The sequence below is a fragment of the Neodiprion fabricii genome, chromosome 6 (genome assembly GCF_021155785.1).
Source record: "Neodiprion fabricii isolate iyNeoFabr1 chromosome 6, iyNeoFabr1.1, whole genome shotgun sequence".
Lineage (NCBI taxonomy): Eukaryota > Metazoa > Arthropoda > Insecta > Hymenoptera > Diprionidae > Neodiprion > Neodiprion fabricii.
Window position 1 is genome coordinate 17,957,214 of NC_060244.1, and position 11,162 is coordinate 17,968,375.

General features: G+C 37.7%; 1 protein-coding gene across 6 annotated transcripts in view; it reads right to left on the reverse strand.

Moving 5' to 3' along the window:
- The window catches only part of LOC124185692 (neuroglobin-like), a 31,768-nt gene that overhangs the window by 14,411 nt on the left and 6,195 nt on the right, over window positions 1–11,162 (reverse strand). The window lies entirely within an intron of this gene.

An 11,162-nucleotide genomic window follows, 5' to 3' on the forward strand; every position in this document is an offset into this window, starting at 1 on the left:
TTTGTTAAATTCTACATATGCATAATGTCCATTAATCATATAACTTATCGTTTCTTCGCATATACAGGACTAAAACTGTCGAGAAGTTGTGTTTTCTTGACAGTTCTGAACGATCTACCTTAAAATGAATTTGATATTCGGAAAGTTCAGATTTATTTTTACAGAAAAAACAGATCAGCTCATATTTTATTTTCCGATGACAGGAAGTGCTGAAAATTTCAAGCCAAAGTTTCAATCCGAAAATGTGATTAATCAAAAATTGATCAAAGCGTTTCTCGTACGCGGTAGAGCTTAAACGCTTAAACTTGAGAGGATTTTCGTATACCTACGTTAGTGTGCACTATAACACACCTACTTTGCAACGCGATCCAAATTTCGACCCTAGAAAGCCGGGCAAAGGATGGTGGATTAGCCTATATTTCTAGAACCATACCGAAATATCTCGGGGAAGCATCGGATCGTTTGCCTTGAATTGTTACCAGCGGGTTAATTTTCGCAGCCGCCCCGGACTCGGAAAGGGTCGTCGGAGCTTAATTATCACCAGGATACTGGACGAAGATTGGAAAATTTCTGGACGTCAAATTAACCCGCCGGTTTATACTCGCGTTTGCCGAGGAAGATCAAACCGAAGGTTATTATGGTTCATGGGCATACGTAAAGGAATGTATATATGTGCAATATGTAAGGATCATTTTTTATATTCCCCGGGAATTTTTCTCACGACGTCGCAAAGCCTCCGTAAAATTTTCGACACTCAAGAAGTGTTTGTCTTTTTTATTCATAGACGTTTTTGTCGGTGAATCTTCGAAACTTTCTTAAAAACGTTTAGATTGACTATAAGAATTTTATTTTTTCGAGTCCCGGGACGTTTCCAAAAATTTATTGCAACAAAGTCGTAAACGACCAAAAAAAAAAAAAAACTGAGATGGTGATATTCTGCGAGTTACACCGAATTGGCATGGAACGTACCATACATGTACGAATACGATCGATGAAACGGACATAGGGTGTCTGTGCGTGTATATTAGTCCAGATTACGCCTATCAAGCCACATTTGTAGAGTACCGAAAGCATTTTATACAACCAGCAGAGGAAACTTGGCCACTTTTCTCCAGATATTTTCACCTCGTTTGACGTAATTAATAAGCATAATTAAATAAACTCGCTCAAACGCCTGTAATAAATTCTGAATTTTTTTTTGCAACAGCGAATATTTTTCAGTCGAAAGTAATTACTTTCCTACCGGCAGGATTAATGATCAAAAAAAGTCGTTCCAATTCACTTGAAATTTTTTTTATCAACCATTAAAAATGAGGTGGGTTGGCCAAAATATCAATACTTTTTATAAATTTCATTATAAAATAAACTACAAGGATGTCTGTAAAATTTTAAAATAGATAACTTTGGAATCATAAACGGAAGCTTAGATATCGATGCTTGATTCCAAATATGTTAGCTTGAAAACTATTACAAGTCTAGTATATTTGTTCAATCTCACTTTTCGATGTATCATTTTATTCACAAAATCATTTTCCACAAATTCACTAAAACAGATTTCATTTTTACTCAGTGGTCAGTCCAATATTCCAATTTGTTGATCATAATCAATACCAGTGTAATGTTGTAAAGTTAAATATTTAACGATGTGAACGGGATAAAAAAAAAGTGTTTCATTAAATTTGTAAAAAGTATTCGGCTGAATTAACTGAACCATCATATAATAAAGTTGAACGAATCTTTTAAATTTTATGAAATATTTTCAAGCGATTCGAAATAAAACATTTATATTTAAGCTTTCGTTTCTGCTTCCAGTATTTGTTATGCATATCTTCGTAACTTACGAATGCAATAATTTCATAAATATTCAATAGCCGACTATCTCGAAATGTAAATTAATAAGAACTAGGTTTAAAACACTCGCTCGCTAAAGCTCGCTCGGGGTCGGATACCTAGAGTAACTGGTTTTTAATATTTGTCAGTGTTTTACCGGATGACATAGTTGTATACTTACATCACGTTTACACATGCATGTAAGTATAACGTATTGTGATTTTATGACAATAAATTTTGTCAAAAAATACTACACAACAATCAGCTAAGTGCTGATAGATTTGAAACACTGCGCACAGAAAATTTACCTCGAATTGAACGACGTTATTGTCATGTATTTCTATGTATACAATGCCAACCACTCACCAATTGCAATTTGTTGATCCTGGTCGTTCGGTTTTTTTTTCCGATTCAAAATGTCATCTGAAGCATGCATATTGGTTTCATAGTACTGAAACTTGAAAATTAGTCCGGAAGGTCAAAAGTCACCAGGTCAAGGACCTGGACATCCAGAACTACGGACCGCTTGTTCTGGAACTCGAGTTTCACTAGGTAGCGGACCTGGAGCGCAGAAACTACGGAGCGCTCGTCTTGGAACTCGAGTTGCACCAGGAAGCGGACCCGGAGCGCAGGATCCATGACGTAGAGAACCCGGTACTCGAAATTTGCGGAGCGCGACTCTCATCCGTCCGCTCTACTGCGCGGTTGTTGCCAGACTGAGGAATTCGGCTCGCTGATTTTCGTTGTCGACGATTACTGTACATCGATGACGTCAAGAGAAAAAAAATTTTGGGCGAGGTAACTTCCCAAACGTCCGAACATCTGAACAACCAAACTTTGGTTTCGAACTTTAATACTATGCATGATGATGCATGATGATAATAGATTTTTGTCCAAGCATTTCTTATATATATTCAACATTTTATCAATTAACTTTAATCCGACGCGACATCGTCCACGTGATAATTGATTTAATTTGCCAACGGTTCTTGATTCCGCAGCTTCTGATATTGCAATTCTGGTTCAGAATCGAGAAGGGCCAGTCCAATATACAAGATTTTTCTTCATTCCTATCATTTTTGTGCAAAGTAAATGATTGATCACCCTTGCAAATTCCAATCGCCGCACAATTCTCGAGTTCTGTTTGAGCTTTGAAATACCAGCGATAACCGATTGGCAGACAAGATGTTCAGGTGGGCTTACCGCCAACCTAATAATCCCCGGCATTCGTATCGCTGGACAAGTGGATGGACTAGCCTACCTCGACGAATATTCTCACAGTGCCACAATGGCACAAACCACATAGCTTTCGAAAATGCTTATTGACCGCCTCGCATGACGGAGAATTGATTCGCTTATAACGAACAGTCTGGGATTGTGATTGACAGAACTGGAAAGGCACTAGATTAACTATTAAACTAATGTTTTTTTTTTGTTTCATTCGTTCTAGATGAATCATTAAGAAGTTACGATGGTAACCGCAAAAGCACTGCTTGTGGGAGGAGTTCCAAAAAATATGGCGATAACTTGGTCTGCAGTGAATATATAAAGTTTTTTAACTTTTGTCAAATAAAGTTAAAACATTGTATAATAACTTTGTATTATTTGTTTTATAAAATAGATTAAACCACTGTCAAAAAAAGTCATGTTTCTTGTCTTTTGAGTATACGTCCTGTGCTTTTCCCGAGAGTATAACATTGATCAACCCTGGAATCTGAACGAAATGAGGTGTTTGTATTTTTTTTCAAGTAACCTGCAAACTTTTTCTAATATACTGCATGTATCCGTTCTATGCGTTCACATTACACTCTGGCAGCTGTTTGTTTGAAGTTGTTTCTCATCAGGAAAGTACCTACCTACTCTAAAACTTCATAATAATATATTGAAAAAGAGAACATCATGTATAATGTATATGTATTATACAAAAGTAGCGTTAGGAATTGGAGGGTGTGTTGTTGAAAACTTTTCTTCCTGTACGTCGTGTCAGAATTCGCCGCGGGATGTAAGAATATTTTATATACAGGTGTATATATTTTCCCGCGTGCGCAATTTCCGAAGTTACAACGACACGAACTTTCGACTTTCATCTAAGTTGAGTTAGGCAGTCTGGTTAGGTGGTTGCTTAAATTACCCATCCTTACCTTGTTCAGCTGAAACTTAATCCGATATCCGCTAATTATCTCTACTGAATTCCGTTTCTTGCTATATTTTGGCTAAATAGTATTACAAATTAATATAATTTCAGAGAAGTTCACCGAATCCCAATAGTGGTAAGTTTTTTATTCGTCCTCTCGCAGCAATACGCGCACTTTTTTGTTGATTTATGATATTGAAAATAAACGAATTTACAGAGGGAAATTCCAGCATGAATTTTAGGTCAACCGGAAACGAGAAAGATTTTTCTCATTTCTTTCCCCTATTCTGGAAACATCCTTGCAGTGGTGATAGATGTGAGATTCCTTAATTCCGTTTCGGTGTGAAAAAAAATATCGTTAACCTAGATTCCGATCCTTGGATGATGCAGGTCGTCTTATCATCCCGCAGAATGAGCGCGAGATTCTCGAAAGCGAGATTATCTGACCAAGTATCTGAAACTGATGGGTACTAATGAATTGATGCTGATTTAGTAAATCACCAAGTTTCCCAGTGGGATCTATTCAGGTCATCCTGATTTGCCCGAACCTATCGAAAACAGTACAATCTATGCGTTACATTCATTTTTATACATAGACACGGTGCTTATACAGTGACGATAAAAATGTAATATTAATTCTTTGGTTTGCTCAACCTTTCCAGAATTAAGATTTTTCCTGTACCGTCCAATGTTGTAATCAAAGAGTTTTGAAGTTTTATACTTTCAAAAGATCTGAGATTACCATTCGTTATTTACTTTCATGTGAATTATTGTGCTTTGAGAAAATAACGAACATTTTCACAACTTTCACTGAAACAGAATAAATTTGACGAGTAAACACACTTTTTATACGGTGATTCATTGCAGAATTTTCAATTATATGCACATATTTTTTCAAACTATTACTTGATCGTAGGAAAAATTCACTAACATTTCGTTACTTTTTTTTATTATATTATCAAGATATCCCTTGACAGTTTCAGGAATTCAAAATTTCCTCAACTTTGAAGCAGCGCGTAACATCTTTCGTCACGTAGCATTTTTTTCTTCCTTCATTTACAGTATTGCGAATACATTTCAAATCACTCTCTTTGATTACGAATTCACGGTGAAACACGTCTCGATATACCCCGATGAATATTGTCCCGTGACCCCATTTTCCTCCCAATACGTATGATAATCGATGACTTTTTTGAAAGCTTTCTGATTTTACAAAAAATACTCGATCCGATTGGAAAAATATCTGTTCTTCGTTTCTGTGGATTTCGACGATGTGAGGAAACGAGTATAATTTAGAATAGGAGCGGAAGATTTGATGTATCTTCTGGTCACTGCCACGTTAAACCTGGTTATTTAATTGACTAAAATCCTTCGGCTAAACAAGGCTTTGATATCAAATTATCGATATACTTGAAAAAAAGAAAAAAAAAATATTTAGCAGGAGTGACCACGACGAACCGAAGCAGCAAGGCGTAGTAGATTTTCTGATCACATGAATAAGATAACAATTTTCATTTTGTACCCGAACTATAATACAGTAGAACCTCGATTATCCGAACTAATTGGGACCGAGCTTAGTTCGGATGATCCAAAGTTCGTATAACCGAAATGCAATTTTTATTTTAAGGTATAACAATATGTACGACACAAATTTAAAATCGACAAACAGTCCGTGATAAACATCCAAATACATATTGAACTTCTTTCAAACACCGAACGATTATTTTATTACTCCGATTTTACATAGTCGTCTATTGTCAATTGACGAACGGCTGCCCCACATTTTTTACCAACAATTTATACTTCTTTTTTTTTTGAGCCAGCGTTCGGATAATTGAGGGTTTCGATAATCGAGGTTCTACTGTACATCCATTTTTCGATTATCTTAAAAAAATGCAGATAACCGAGTGCCTCGTATCTGCACAGCTAAGATTTCTCCACGTTGCATCCAATTCTGTCAACGCATTTGGTTTTTGGAATACATACAGGTAGAATCGGATGAATTTCGTGAAAATTGACAGGTTCGTCCACAGTGGGAAAGAACATCTGCCTCTTCCCATTTACCCTCAGCCCTTCCAGGCACGGGTTCGCTCCGAATTCTCGTGTAAAGAACAGAACCGCGGGTTAAACCTTGTACGCCAGAAGAGACGAGACACGACGAGACGAGACGAGATGAGACGAGACCAGGCCGGTGTTTTCACGGGGATTATCGATTCGCTGAAACCTTGTCGGCTCGTCACTGGAAACCAGACGCTGCTGGAGCGGCATCGTCATCGCGATCATCATCATCATCACGATCGTCGGTATCGGGCTCCGCGTTTGTCATGCCGTCGTGCAGGTTGGTAGCCGCGGTTCTGGCTGCACTTAATTGCGTTACAGATGCGCAGAGTCTGCGCTTCCTAGACGCGCACACTTCGTAATGCAATTTACTTTTAGCCAAATTTCGCGAAGATGAGTTTCGAGGAAATTTCATTCCGAGGTGAGGGCATATCGACCCTGTGGTTCTGCAGGCCTCGAGCCACCCGAATTACCTCAATTTATTTCCGTCAACGCGTCCGTGTATCTGTCAGAATAAAAATAAGAGCCGCGTTTTTGACACGTACGCACACACGCAACAAATACCAAGAGAGAGAGAGAGAGAAGCGAGAATTCGTCAAACTCTTAAACGGCCTACGACCACAAGAAGATTGTACCGATAAAATTTTAATCGTGCCTGCATGCGACAACTCTTCACACTTTTTTCCATTTTTTTTTTTTTTTTTTTTTGATTTTCTTTTTCTCGCGGAAAGGCTTTTCGGATTGAGAATATCAGGATAAAAATAAATTTGTTTCCTTTTGTTCGAGAATAAATTTATGCGTTTTGAATAAAATGATTAGATTTTTAATGTATATTTTTTTTCTTCGAATTTTACCAGAAATTCCTGCTCGGATAAAAAATATTTCTCGCCTCTTCCGAACCGATCCTTTCTTTCTGTCTCTGCTCAAGAATCAAGTAGAAGCTCTGGTCACTTTTTGCATCAGTGGTGACAAATTTAATATTCGTTACGTTGAAACAAGTAGCGTTAATAATTTTATTCTCACTTTGTATATATGCACAATATATGTAGAAAGTAAAAAATAAACAGAATACAAAAAAAAAAAAATAATTGTGTAGACAGTAATGAAACGGGGACAGAAATCACGACCGAAAATAGCTCTGTAAACGTTTAGATGATGGAATTCGTGCGGGGAAAATCAATTCGAAAACGAGCAAATAGCATTTCGGAATTACAGGGTAAAGTGGAGTCGAACGAAGGAACGGGGAATCAATTACCTAGTTTAATCCGGTGCCGTTGTTTCGGGCCTCGATCTCAAATAAGAGCTGATCTGTGGTGAAGAGAAATGGAGAATAAAGATAGCTTATGGATAAAGAAGAATCTCGAGTGTATCGGTGTATAAATATCTACACAATGGAAAGCCATGAAAACATCATGGCAGGATGGAAAAGTGATGTGAAGTAGATCCTTAATTGATGTCAGCGGTCGTGAATACATGGCCACGCATCGAGAACGGAAAATAAGGCGAAAAAGAAAAACAAAACAGCCGGAACACGGCTATGGATAATAAGAGAAAACAAACAAACTTGAAGAATCGTTTTCATAATACTCGAGTGGGGAAACGAGAGGAGCGAAATCTGGCAAAAACAGGGGTTGACCTGCTAATTGTAAGACAGAGGGGCTGAAGCAAAAAATTGGATTGTGTATTATGTTGTGCATCATACAGAGAAAAATTAAAAACACCAGCTGCTTTTGTCAACCGAACGAATTTCCCTCAACGGTCTCTCGGATGTATTTTTTTTTTATAATTTTTTTCAATTTCTGATTCACGTAGTCTATGAGGACCTTTGTCATTCTTCTGTCAGTTTCTCGAACCCTGCTGAAAAGCAAAGGCCGTATATTTGATTTCTTTATTGAAGAAACTTGCTGATCAGTTTTTTTCTTAAATTTTTTTTTTTTAAATGCATTCACGATTGCAATTTTAATGATCGTACTGTTACCTGTTCACGTAAAGACTGAATAATATCTTCTTTGTTCCAGTTGGAACCTTCGATTTGTTTTTTCGTTTTTATCGTAATGTGAAAAAAGTTGATGGCATTCTTTAAAAAATTTTATTATAAGGTTAATATGGTAATATGCCATTCTGATGATTTTGAGGCGAATTAGCGACGCAGAATAGACGAAAAACTTATAGTTTCTGCACATATTTTCCAAAAATCATTGGTAATAGAAATTTTGAGTTAAATCTGTACTTTCTTTTTTCATTTGTCTTCTTCTTCTTCGACAAGTAAAAAATTCTTGCAATTTCCGATGTTTAAATTTTTTCAAAAAGTTTTATGTACGTTTACCGAAAAATTATGACACAGTATTGTTTAAAATTATGTTCGCAGCCTGAAGCAAACTTTCACTAACAAGGAAAAATTCCCTGGAAACGGCTGGCTGACAAATGACAGTTAACAATAATCTCTCGCCTATAAAGAATGATCCGGTCATGGCGCAGCCGCGATCCATTATGCTAGTAACATTTTTACAAGGTTGGCTATGCATATAAACTAGACGATGAACAGGATATTTCAATAAAACCTCTCGGTATACGTATACCTGTACCGTTTCCCCGTCATGCAAATAAAAATGCATAAAGAATGATAGAACTCTTAAAAAGAAGGGTTTCTTGTACCTAGCACAAAAATTTGACGAATAATCGATGAAAATAGTCTCCCGTTAGGAAGGAAAATACCCTAGGGAGCGGATCAGGTGGCAACTAACAATCTTAGGACTATCGGATATTAGTTGAGAAATATAATCGGCTTTATATCAAACTCGGGACTTGGCCCTGACTTCAGGGAGTTTCGAACAAATATTTGCTCCTGCGTCTCAGGTCCCTGATTAGAACAGCCAGAAACGCAGGTTCGTCCGCACACACGCACCTGCGGGAATAATGTGTGCCAAGGACGGGATGTGCAAATAGCGAAACAGGGAAACCGGCGCGTGACGTTACGCTTATTGTGTTCCTGCGAATCCATAGGCCGGCCATCCGGTCCCAGAGTGGTAACGACAATAGAAGTTTGATTGGTTCTTCGAAACTCGCTGGAACATGGCGGATTCGCGCGAATATTCAAACGAAACAGGCTTCGAATTCACGATCAGTGATCATTTTCACAGTATTCGATCAGCATTATTCCAAATAGTGTATTGGGAGTGTATTGGGATAGTGTATAGTGTATTGGGAGACTTCTCGGGATTATAGTGGCAGTGGAAACAGTCCGAAACATTTATTATTAAAGTTCGCGTATTTCCAAGGATCGATGCAAACATAACCTAAAATATCACCACTCATAAGTACGTTATAACGTAAGGTGATGTATGGGGAAAAAATTGAACCAACTTGTTGTTTGGTCTTTTAAAAACTAAAAATCAATTGCCTCAACATTCCGTTTTTCGAAGTGTGTCCAAGTTGGAGTTAGATCGATATTTTCACCCTAAAGAGCTGGCCGAAAATTGATGGATCAGCTAATATATATTATAACTGATTATCACCGCATGAAATAACGTTCCAAACTCCCCGCAATTTTTGGTCCCAAAAAAATTGCGACAAGAATGGAGACGGTAGACCGGACTCTGTTTTTTACGGATTCTATCCGGTCCCACTTGGCCTGCGCTTAGCGGACTCGCTAAAGCCGTGTGAAGTTGAGCTAAGTTCATCACCAAATTCTGGTTTTGGGGCCACGGTTGGTGGGAGGCTGATCACGCCTCGTTGCCTTCCGCAAATCACCCAGCGGAGGAAACTAGTTCCTGACTGTATATGACCGTCGTAAATTTCGAAATGCCAAGTGGGCTAGGGTCCCAACCCATCGGCAAGCCTGAGGATTTAAGCAACTTTAAAGCCCAGGATTTTCTGAACCTATTTGGTTTGGAGCCTTCCCACCTTGAATGGAACATGGGAGGGGAGGGATATTCGAGTGTCAAAAAAAGCTCACAGATTTTTTTCGCAGCTTGCTTTGCTGCTGAACGGGTTTGGGAACTTATGTGCTAATTTTCAATCGCATTATTTTTGCATCGTACAAGCCTCGAAAGGTTTTTGACCTTCTAGTTTATCAAAATTATAGTACCTCGTTTCTTCAGATGTTACACGTATAATTGGATTCCACGTTTGCTTTTGTCGAACAGAGCAGAAAATGTTATAAGAATTTGGAATTTGAGTTTTTCACACTTCCCTCCATAGCCGAAGTAATTTCCATGGTATTCAGAGAATTCAGACTTTATTCTATCATCATTTTTAAAATAAATTACAAAAACTACAACGTTCCACATCAGACAACCACATCAGACTTCGCTTGAAGTTTTTGTTTTATTATTATCTATCATTTCTAGGTATTCCAAATGGATTGTTCCCAAAATTTCAGCATTTTTTTTTCTCTAGAAATCACGCTGTTATATATATTTTGCTTTCAGAACATACCAATCGGTGTGATCGTCAAATCACGGCCTGCAAAAAAGCGTGCACGTGAAATAAAAAAATAAAAAAACAATCAATCGTAAACTTTTCCATCCAATCGTAGGTTCTTGTTTAATTCAGGGTATAACGTACGCGTCATTTTGATTTAAGTGAATCAAAGAGCATTTTTTTATCCTTAGACAGTTTTTTTTGTCCGATACGGCTCGCCAATATCGTGATATTCCGTTTCGGAATAAGAGATGGACAAGTCCATTGCAAAGCATTTGAATTCGATAATCTGTATAACCGTGAATGTATTTTTCCGACTTGTAATACAATTCTACAAATGGAAAATAAACCGATGATCATTTAAATACACACATCCAATGTGGAGAGAATAACAATATTCTTGTTCTTAAGGATAAAAGAAAATGGTGTTGTAAAGTAAACTGCACTGATTTCTATCGCACCCACTCATAACTGTCCTAACCAATTTGGGTTACATTTTGGGCCGCTGAAAAGTTTCGCATAATTTCGCTACATCTCTGCGGATTTCTTTTGTAATAACAATTTCTCCATCATAAGTTGTCCGTCGTAAAATAGCTCAATATCAAGGCTGCGGGGCGTGTACCGGGTACAGTCACGTTATTAATCAATATAGGACAGCCACGAAGGGAGGGAAGGTTGGGTGTAAAAGTCGAGGGTGCAGGTGACACTACGTCGCACT